Raw genomic sequence first — 10,712 nt, 5'->3', positions numbered from 1 at the left:
AAGGTCGGCTGCTCCCAGGGGAGGCTGCAGATCTTCCCCCGCTTGGGGGAAGACTCCTTCTTGGGCTTTCGGCCGCTTGTTTCTTGGCTCTCCCAGGGGTCGACACATCTCCAACCGTCTGTTTCCTATTTTTAGGAACCGGCTGGTTGGAGGAGGCAGGTTTGGCTAAGTCACCCTGCAACAAGTCATTGAGTAAGGGACAGGCGACAGGAAGATCAAAAAAGATTCATTCAAGTAGCTCACCTTGGGCGCCTGCTTGGCAGGCGACTCTTCAGTAGAACGCTTGCCCAGAATGGCTGCGCGGTACTGGACAACTTCTTTCTTTGATGCTGAGATTTTCTCCATAGCCGTAGCTGCAAAAGAAGAATCAAAGAGTTAGTTGACGCAAAATCAACCAAGGCATACAAGACACATGAATATCTGACCAACTACCTCTCGGCATCTGTTCACTAAAGCCACAGGCGGCCAGATATGTCCTATCTATAACCAGTTATACTTGGGTATATAGTTTTGGGGAATGAACTCCCGGGCCTCAGGCTTAGGGTTGGCCAGGATTTCCACTTGAAAAGCCCTCGGTCTAGGATCTCTTCTCTTGCTCTTTGAGGAACAGGCGACAGCTAAGATCCACCTTTTAGGTAAGGTGGGTGCCTGTTCCACCTGTTAAACCTTTTGTTTTTGACCTTGTCAGGGTTGGAGACGATGTAGAAAGTGTTCCTCCAATCTTTCCACTTGTTCTCCTCCCCCATAGTCATCACATAGCCATTGTGGCTAGACAGCTCGTACCAGCCGGTCCCTCTTGATTTTGGGGTCCGGCTGAGGTAGTGCATATGAGCAAATGCTTCAAAGTTTGGCTCTACCTCATGCATTTCACAGCCGGTAACATAGCCTAAGATTTTGAACTAAGAGTTTGGGGCCAGTTGCCAGACACTCAGCTGGTATCCGTCCAAAATTTCCTCCACAACCGGATGTAGTGGAAATCTCAGGCCATCTTTAATAGTCGCCTCATAGCAGCCAAAACATTCGTCCCTGTAGCTGGCCTCCTCTGGCCAAAGTACGGTATCCTCGGCATTCGGCACGCAGAGTATGTAACTATGACCCATTACATGGTCAGCCCTAAAACTACCAATTTTTTCAGACATTGCCTTTGGGAACGTGGCGGTAATAAGGGGCAAACGTATCTCTTTAGCTTACAGCCGGCTTCGCCCAGTTTTCCCCCCTTTCTATTGAATGTGATTCTCTCGCTGTATGCAGCCGAGAGTGCCTCTGTTCAAAATCATTAGTGAAGTGGCTTGAGGTACTTGGCTTAGAGTCACTGATTGAACTCTTGGGCCTATCATCCGTCTGCCTGGATAGGTCAATAAGGCCAAGAGCGTCAGTTTGAACATCCTCCCCTGATTCTTCCAAAATAGAATCACTAGGGGTGCTTGGGACACCAGGCGGCACGTCCGAAATCTCGTTAACAGGCGCGTAAAAGGAGGAGCCGTCTGAATTTGTTACCCTTGGAGTTCTTTTTGTTCTGGCCATGGTGTCCTGCACAGACACACAGATAGTCGGACTTGGGGCAGTTCGCAAAGGGTGGTCCAACAAGGGGCAGTTGGCACTCCTAGTTCTAGATTCAGCCGTCCCCGGTGACCGGCTGATTATTAACCTAGGTCATGCCGGGTGCTTTTGGAATACCATTTTCGAAAAAAGAAAACAAAGAGAAAATGCAAAAGAAAGCAGGCGGTTAACTTTAAGAAAAGAAGACTCGAAGTTCTTGAGAAACAGGCGGCTATTTGAGCAGGCGTTCCAAAAGCAAGCGGTAGTCGTCCAAAATGTCAGAGCTTTTGAGTCAAAAATTCTATCCGAAAAAAGTTCTAGAATGTCCAAATGATTTGGACACCTACTATTTATAGGGGAGAATTTCAAGGGTCAGTAAAAATTAAAAAATAAAAAAAGGTAAAAAATCGTTAGCAATCAAAGCGTGACACCTGTCACAGGCGCCACATGGTAAGCCACATCACCCCTGTGAGGAGCAAATGATGAGGGGATTTTTCCCTGCCACATGGACCAATGGAGCTCTACCACGTGTCATCCACGTTAGACCAACCAGAGCCCGCCACGTATCACCTGGTGAGAGGTCCAAGGTGGACCAATCAGGCCACGACACGTGGCAGGCGGATTGCCAACTAGGAAATCGGCCTTTAAGGGCCCAAATACCTAGGCAAGCTTAGTCAGTCCTAGGTTTCTGAAAACTTAGTATTGGGCACACATTTCAAGACCCTATAAAAGGGAGATGTTCCCTTTGAGGAAAATTATTCAGAAATTCCAAAACACACGTGTGCATTGATTGCCGCGCATTGAACCCAACATTAATTGCACTCTTTGAGAGCCAAGACTCGGATATTGAGACTGTCTCAGGCAGTCGGATTATCACTCCTCTTCCGAGAGGAGTCTGATCCCCTTTACTTCTTTTTACATCCGAACACGTTCTAACTTGATCGTCGGATGCGGAAATCCCACCCACAGGAGTCTCCATTGTTTTGTAGGTACAAGCATCCCGAGTTAAGTCTTGGTGTTGTAACTCCCCCACAGGACATCCAAAAAACCCCGAAACAACTAGGAGACCCATATTGCTGCTCATGATGAAATGGTGCCCCCGTAATTACTGAACGACGTGACTCCCTCCTAATAGACGCATTCAAACGTCTTGATATTGCATGACGAACACCCGAAGCCTCTATCCACATTAAATAAATACAAAATCAAATATCGGTAATAATTACAAATATAACTATGATATTAAAGTTGAACAACAAATGTTCATATTCAAAAAAATAATTTCAAAAAAAATAAAAAGAAATTAATAATTACAATAATAACAATAACAATAACAATAATAATAATAATAATAATAATAATAATAATAATAATAATTATAAACCACAAATTTCACAACATACTAATAACAATATTACAAAACAACAACAACAACGATAATAATAACAACAATAACAATAATAATAATGATAATAATACTAATAACAATAATAATAATAATATTCCCAACAATAATAATAATAACAACAACAATGATAATAATAGTAATATTTACTAATAATAATAATATTACTAATGATAATAACAGTCCTAATACTAATAACATTACTAATAATAATAATATTACTAATGATAATAACAATCCTAATACTAATAATAATAATATTAATCGATTTTTTAAAAAATAATAATCACGAAGAAAAAAAAATCGGAATTGGGACATCTGCCTGAAATTTCCAGATGTCCCAAGGAGGATCCGGAAATTTCAGGCGGACGTTCCAAATTTCCGGAAATTTCAGAATTTTTTTTTTCGATTCAAACAACAAATTTCGGGAAATTACCTGTTCGCCTCCAATGTCGCCTCCTAAGGAATTGTTGTCAGAGATCGAGGTTTATTCACTTAATAATCATTGTTGGAAGACAAAGACTGTTCAGGTGAATGATGCAAAATCGTATGGTACTGTACTACTGCATCAGCATTATTTCTGTCAAGGGGATGCGCATTGGATGATGAGCGATGGAACTCGAAAGGATGGCGAGTTCGAATACACCCATGTTCTTTCCTTTGATTTTCGGAGAGAGGAATTTCTATATGTTGAATTGCCTGAGAGGACAATGATAAAGTTTCTGTTTGTATTTGGCAAATTTTTAGCGGTATTTGGTATTTCTGCTAAGAGAAGCAATATATGGATTATGAAAGAGGATGTTGGAGAGCTCGTGCCCAAAAACCAGTGGATTCTGTACGATACCAACAATTCGAGCTTAGAAGCAAATAATTTCTTTCAACAGAACTATTCTGAATAGTTGCAAGGGTTACTTATGATGAACACTCTGGTAAATTTTTCGTTCTGACTTCGCATTTTTCTGTAACGAAACTGATGTCTTATGACATTACTAGGGAGTGAGTACGGATCAAATATCCGATCCGAAATTTTCGGATATCCGATATCCGAATATCAGATCGGATAGCTTGGATATTCAATATCCGATCCCATTTAATAATATTATAATATATAAATAATAATTAAAAAGGTGAATTAAATTAATTCTGCATCAATTCTATAAAATAAAAATTCATTGCAATTGTTCTAAACCAAAAAAATAAAATTCATTACAAATACTTGAAGCCTTCAACAGATTAATGCAGTTGATGTAACCTTCAAAGTCTTGAACAACCAGAAAAATGAGAAAAAATCAAATAAAAAATTTCAAAAATACAACAAATAATTTTCACAAATTATAAAACAATAAATTATACACAAACCAATTACAAAACAAAATTTTTCACACAAATCTAAATACAAAACAAAGAAATATTAATTGCCATTGAAATGAAGTTGAGAAGAGGGTCATCGTCGGTGTTGTGGGTTGGAAGCTCGATGGAGCAATGACCCGAACAGTCGCGGCTGTTATTGCGGTTGTTGATGACGACGGTTGGAGGATGGTGTTGCGTGGGTCGCCAGTAAAGCAGCCGTGAGGATCGAAATTGAGATCGAAGGAGGAGAAGAAGGTGAAAGAGAAGATAGAGAGAAGAGAGTTGAGAGGAGTCCTTGCTGAGATGAGTGAGATCTAAGATGATGATGAAAGAGAAGAGAGAGAGTGGCGGTGAAGATGAATAATTACAGAAAGAGATTTGAAAGAGAGAAGGGCGGTGGGATTCGAAGGGTTTTGATTTAGGGTTTGTTGGTTTGGGCATTTGGGCCTTTGGAGGTATTTAGGCCTTCGGGTTTTTAAGGTTTGCTGGTTTGGGTATTTTTTCGGATATCAGATCGGATATCCGATATCCGAAATCAAAAATTTGGATATTCGATATCCGATCCGATATCCGAATTTTTCGGATTGGATATCCGTTTCGAAATCATTATCGGATCGGATATCCATAATTTTCGGATTGGATGCGGATCGGATTATCAGATTTTCGGATTTTCGGATAGTTTTGCTCAGCCCGTAACCAGCAGAGAGAGACTTGTGGAAGGAATGCTGGTAATCGAATGTGTTATGCAGATACTTATGTCGAGAGCTTGGTGACTCTCTAGAAAAATCCAAAGGCAATTAAGAGGTACATAAGCATGGCTTCTATCAACTTACAAGTTGTTAGTCACTTGAGATTTTCAGGGTAAACCAATTAGAGAGTAATAAATATTTCTTAGAACATTGTTTCTTTAGTTGTGATATTAGGACAATTGTTGTACTGCTTCCATTCCTCGGAATGTCAAGTTATGTGATCTTAGAGACTTGTGTACGAGTTTCATTGTGTTTGTGATTTGATGATTCATTCCTTTTCTAGATTCATTAAAGGAACTGGTTGGAGCTCTATTGTAGATGTATGAGCTGTTGGTTTCTATTGTTATGATTTCATATGGATACATTACAGATATCTACAATCTTCGTTTTCACATTCATTTTTAATTGCACCGGTTAAAAATTGGTAGTTGATAAAGGTAGTATAGGCATTTTGATTCCCAATGTTTGATTTCAGATGACGACGGTTGGACGACGGTTGATTTCATATGGACACAATGTTTGATTTCATATGGAGGAGGTTAAAAATTGTGTCCATATGAAATCAAAATATGAATCTCATGTCTGCTAGCTATAAAAGGGTGACACAATGTTTTCATTAAGCTAGCAGACATGAGATTCATATTTTGATTCCTGCATTTTTTACGAAAAAGTAATGCAAATTTTTATTTTATTGAGAATAATGAGTTAGTATCTGTGTTATAGTAGTTCTTCTAGGATCTGATACGATGTGTCTGCCAAAACCTCCTGTCATACCCATACTTTACAATCCCCCAGCTTAATGAAATCAGTCCAAACTAATGTACTAGTAGTATTGCTGTAGTTGTTTGTTCCCAGCAAAATCAAACAGTTTGTACTCATCAATCATTGCCTGAAATTATCCAAAGTAATCATACTTATTTGTTATCGCCAAGTAATGCCAACAGCATGCTACCTCTTGCTGACCTTTTGGGGTGTTTGATCTTCTACTATCTCAAATCCTTCATTTGTAGCTGTTAAAATGTATCTGAAGTTTCTGAACATAGGAAGGGGACAGTGTATAACTATATTTTTGCTCTACAAAAAGGAATATCGAAAGATGATGTGAAATCTGCTCCTGGGATAAGCTCAGATCATAGGATACAGAGACCTAAATCATTTTGTTCCTCTAAATTTTGACTTATCTTTGAGCCCGTCATACTGATTCTACTCCAGATCATATCAGCAGTATGGTTATATCTGGCCAGTAGCCACAAATCTAAGTCACAAGAACCACGTCTATGACACTAGTCATAATATATTTTCCAAGGTTTTGAGTATTTTCATGGAATCGAGTGGTATTTTATGCATGTCTGACTACATGATTTAAGTGTTAGTTTAGGCGAGGTTGTATCTTTGAAATCTAGGTATCCCATAATGACATCGTTTTATGTTAGCTAAATGAGGAGCATATTTTGGGAAATCAAATGTACAAAAAGTAAAATGATTTGAGTTTGAGAGGTAGAACCAAAGAGCCTAGTAAGAGGAACAAGACAATATTCGGACTGGACAAGTGCAGCAAAGTGAGTATTTCATTACAAGAAGTGATTCTCTTTTATCTGCTATGACTAGAAGAGTAGGAGGTGCTTGCTGATCTTATGGGATTTCTGTAGAATTTGGAAAAGGCATTATCTATTGTGCTCTAGTTTTTTGTAAAGTAGGCTGTCAGTTTCGTTGTCATTCATTAAAGCAATGTTTCAAGTTAAGGATGAAGGATACTTGACATTCATTCGTTGTCATTCATCATACCTGTTTCAGTTTCATCTCACTACCAGCTTTCAGATTACAGAAAAATGTTCCAGCAGTTAGTTTTCATAACCTGCATTAGATTGGCTTCTTTATCATTCAGCCTTTGCAGAGTATTTGTATGGATGGCTTTGTTATTTGTTTATATCTTACCATTAAAGTTTCAGGTGGTTCTGTTACTTCAACTTCTAGTTTATGATCAAGTTGTCTGATACTCTGATACTTGACATACTTTTAGTGTTATCCTTCTACGGTTCTCTTTCTCATTACACAACCCTCTATTGACCCGACCTGTAAATTTTCTTTTATGTCCTGTCCTATGCAGCTGCATTGGTTAATCTAATCAGACTCCAGACACGCGAGTACCTAGCCCTGGAGGAAAGCCTTAGTGTCTAACTGTCTTTTCATCTTCTCTAGTTCTTCTCACCTCATTATGCTCAAATAGTGCAGTCTTTCTTTTGTCTACCATTTATGCATTAGAAAATTTCATTACACCACCAAGGACTTCACTATATTTTGAAGTTTGAACTATCCTTGAACCCTTTTCATCATAATATGTCAACTAGACCTGTTAAGTAGGGTTGGATTTGGATTGGGAATTTAGATTCAAGTCTTGTTGGAATCATTTTCGATTAGGAGTCAAGAAAATTGAACCTCAATCAAAAATATTTGGTTACAACTTACAAGTCTACCCCGTCAAATGAAGGGCACTTTTACTATTATAAATTTTTGGTGTTCACTTTTGTCAAAATTTTAGAAGAAAACAGCATAATCGTAGGCAAATGCATTTTAGATGTATATCAAAATTAGTTAAATATTCTTACAAAATGTGTAAATAATAATGAAATAAATTGAAATATTATTATTGTGATATTAACAAACAAAAGTACAATACAACTTTTTTGCCTCTATTATGTATCATTATAAGATACTTCGTATTTTTTTATTTGGGAATTGGTCAATTAAAAGGTCAGGAAAATTTCAAGTTAAATTACCCATTTAATTTCGCGTTTTTTCAAGTTTGGTCATTTTCAGGGATTTTTGTTCAAGACCCAATGTATATTTGCAAGTCAATTTCAATCACGTCAAATTTGGAGACCCTTCAAACACCACAAAGATGATTTAGTTCCTGTTTGGGTCCAATTACTCCTCTATTGGGCCTGGTTCTCAAATGATATAATTCAAAGCTCAAAAGCAAGGTTTAACCCTCCAACCCAAGTGCCAAATTAGTCAAAGGTCCGGTCAACGTGGCAAGCCCACTTGACTTCAAGGGCCCAAGTCATTTAATTGAGCAAAGGTATAAAAGCCAACATTTATATCATTTTACATTCATTCACAATCAGCCTCAAGCATCTAAATCTCTTGCATAGCTCATTCTCTCTCTTTCAACACTATACTGACTTCGGCATCGGAGGGGCCTTCCTCGGCACAACCCCCGAGGCTAGATTTACGTGTGTTTGCTGTGCAGGAAACCTTCGGCCCAGTCATCACTTGGACCGAGATTAGTCTTCCCCATCGAAAAGGGCCTGCTGAAGGTCCTATTGTTTTCATCCGGAACACTTTGGCGCCGTTTGTGTGGAAGATACAAAAAGTTAAGCCAAAGAGTCTAACAAGTCTTAGTAGAAAAATGACTAAGAGTGGCAAGAGCACCAAGAGTGTTAAGAAGAATGGTCAGGCCTTGGCGAAGAGGAACAGAGACCTGATCACGGTGAGGGAAAATCGACCAATTTCACCATCACCAGAACCAATTTCATCTTTTTCTAAGGCTCCCCATTCTCCGGAAAGGGATGCTTCAGAGGGTTCTCCATCCCACCAGTCTCGCCAGCCGACAAGTTCGCTTAGGCCGAGTGGGTCAAATGCAAGAAGTCCTCCACCGCAAAGTCTACACTCGCGGTCTCAGCCGAAAGAAACCCCTCCATCGGGGCCCTCTACGGAGGAAGTGGCAAGGGCCGTGGCGGTCTGTATGGAGTTCCTCAAAGTCCAAGGGGGTCAACTCCAACTAACACCCCCCGAGTCTTCACCTCTTCAGCCGAGACACCTGAGAAGGAGAATCGGTCAAGAGGAAAGTGGACAAGTTCCACCCTACAAGGAGCTTGGGGAGAAATGGCAAGAGGACACATGGAAAATCGAGAGGGAAAGGAAGAAGAACCCTCACTTCTTTCACCACTCCGAAACTCGGGACTCTATGAGTTTCCGAAGCCGCAACACCACCACTGAGTGCAAAGAGACTGCTCGCCGAAGCGTCCATAAACGCTTAGGCTCAAGAGAGGTGGATGTGCGCAACCGTCTCACCTTCATCGAAGGAACCAGGCCCTACCCCTAATTGTCTCGGCCAGGGACGAAAACCAATTCCACCTCTTTAAGAGGGAGAAGTGATCTCAGGTCCCTTCGGCCAAGCGAAAAGGGAAAGCCGTGATGGTCCCTAAAAGCTCGCCCTTCCATAGTTGGGTATTGAAAGAGCATTTGCCGATGGTAAAAATACCATCGCACATTACTTACGATGGTACCTCACATTACTTATTGAAAGGCACATGTATCTTAATCCCAGGTTCGAGGCTACCTGGTGGAAATATTTTCCAACCACCCTCAAAGGCGTTGCACAATCATGGATCTCCAAGGGGGTGAAAGAAGGCTCTGTAACAAGTTGGAATGACCTTGCCAACAAGTTCAAGAGCAAGTTTTCTACGGCAAATCGCCGAGAGAAAACGACAGCAGAGTTGATGAGTCTGCAGCAAGCGGAGGATGAAAGCCTCCGAGACTATCTGACTCACTTCAGCAACGAGTCATCCAGTATTACGAGTCTGGATCAAGGCCTTGCCGTGTTCGCGCTGCGAAATGGCTTACAAGCTGCAAAGTTCCCTGACTTCAATATGGGCATGCATTCCCCGCAGACCTTGGAGGAAGCTTTGGACACCTCGAATAAGTTCATCCGAGCCGAAGAATGGAACAAGACAAAATCTCAGTCCTAACCTAGGGCTGAGAAAGCTAAGGGACAACTGTCCGAAGGCCAAGGGCCAAGGAAAGGGAAGGCGAAAGCCTCAGAACCTTCCACGACACCTGAGCTGAAGAAAGATAGGACCCCCTATACGGGGAGGTTTGAGTCTTACTCTCCCCTTGCCCTTCCACGTGCTAAAATTTTCAGCACGACCAAGGATGAGGGGAGATTCAAGAAGCCGTGGCCACTGTCATCATGGCATCAGAAAAAGGGGAAGGACCAATGGTGCGAGTTCCACGAATCCCCTGGACACCGCACCGGGGACTGCCTCCAGCTGAAAGACCAGATCGAGGATTTGGTCCAAAAAGGCTACTTGAAAAAATACGTCACAGAGCGCCGCGAAGAGAAGAAAGCCGAGAAAGATTCTTGGCAGGATTTGGACTTTCACCGGAAAAGGGACAAGCAGAATGACAGGGAAAACTTTGACATTCTCACTATTTCCGGGGATGTATCTCGGAATACGCTGAAACGCCGCTTGAGGGGCTTGACCCATCAAGTACATAACACTGAGTTTCAAGCACCTCAGTCTCTGGTGCCGAACATGTTGTTCGCAGCCGAAGACTGTAGGGGGGTGGTGTACCCCCATGATGACCCGTTAGTGATCATGACAGGCATTGCAAACCACAATGTCTATCGAACCCTCGTAGACGGTGGCAGCGGGGCGAATATCCTCTTTTGAAGGGCGTTCAACCTGCTGTAACTCCAGTCCCCTTCTCGGTAACTGGATTCAATGGCTCTTCATCATACCCATATGGGAAGATTCTTCTCCCTGTCTCCCTAGGTCAAGGCCTGACGCAGCGAAGCATTATGGCTGAGTTTTTGGTCGTTGATGTTCTGTCTATATACAACGTGATCATGGGGAGACTCCTCATTCACGATATTCAAGGAGTTT

Source organism: Chenopodium quinoa, unplaced genomic scaffold (genome assembly GCF_001683475.1).
Source record: "Chenopodium quinoa cultivar QQ74 unplaced genomic scaffold, ASM168347v1, whole genome shotgun sequence".
Taxonomy (NCBI): Eukaryota; Viridiplantae; Streptophyta; class Magnoliopsida; order Caryophyllales; family Amaranthaceae; genus Chenopodium; species Chenopodium quinoa.
The sequence above is the reverse complement of the archived record's forward strand: the minus strand, read 5'-3'. Positions refer to the sequence as shown.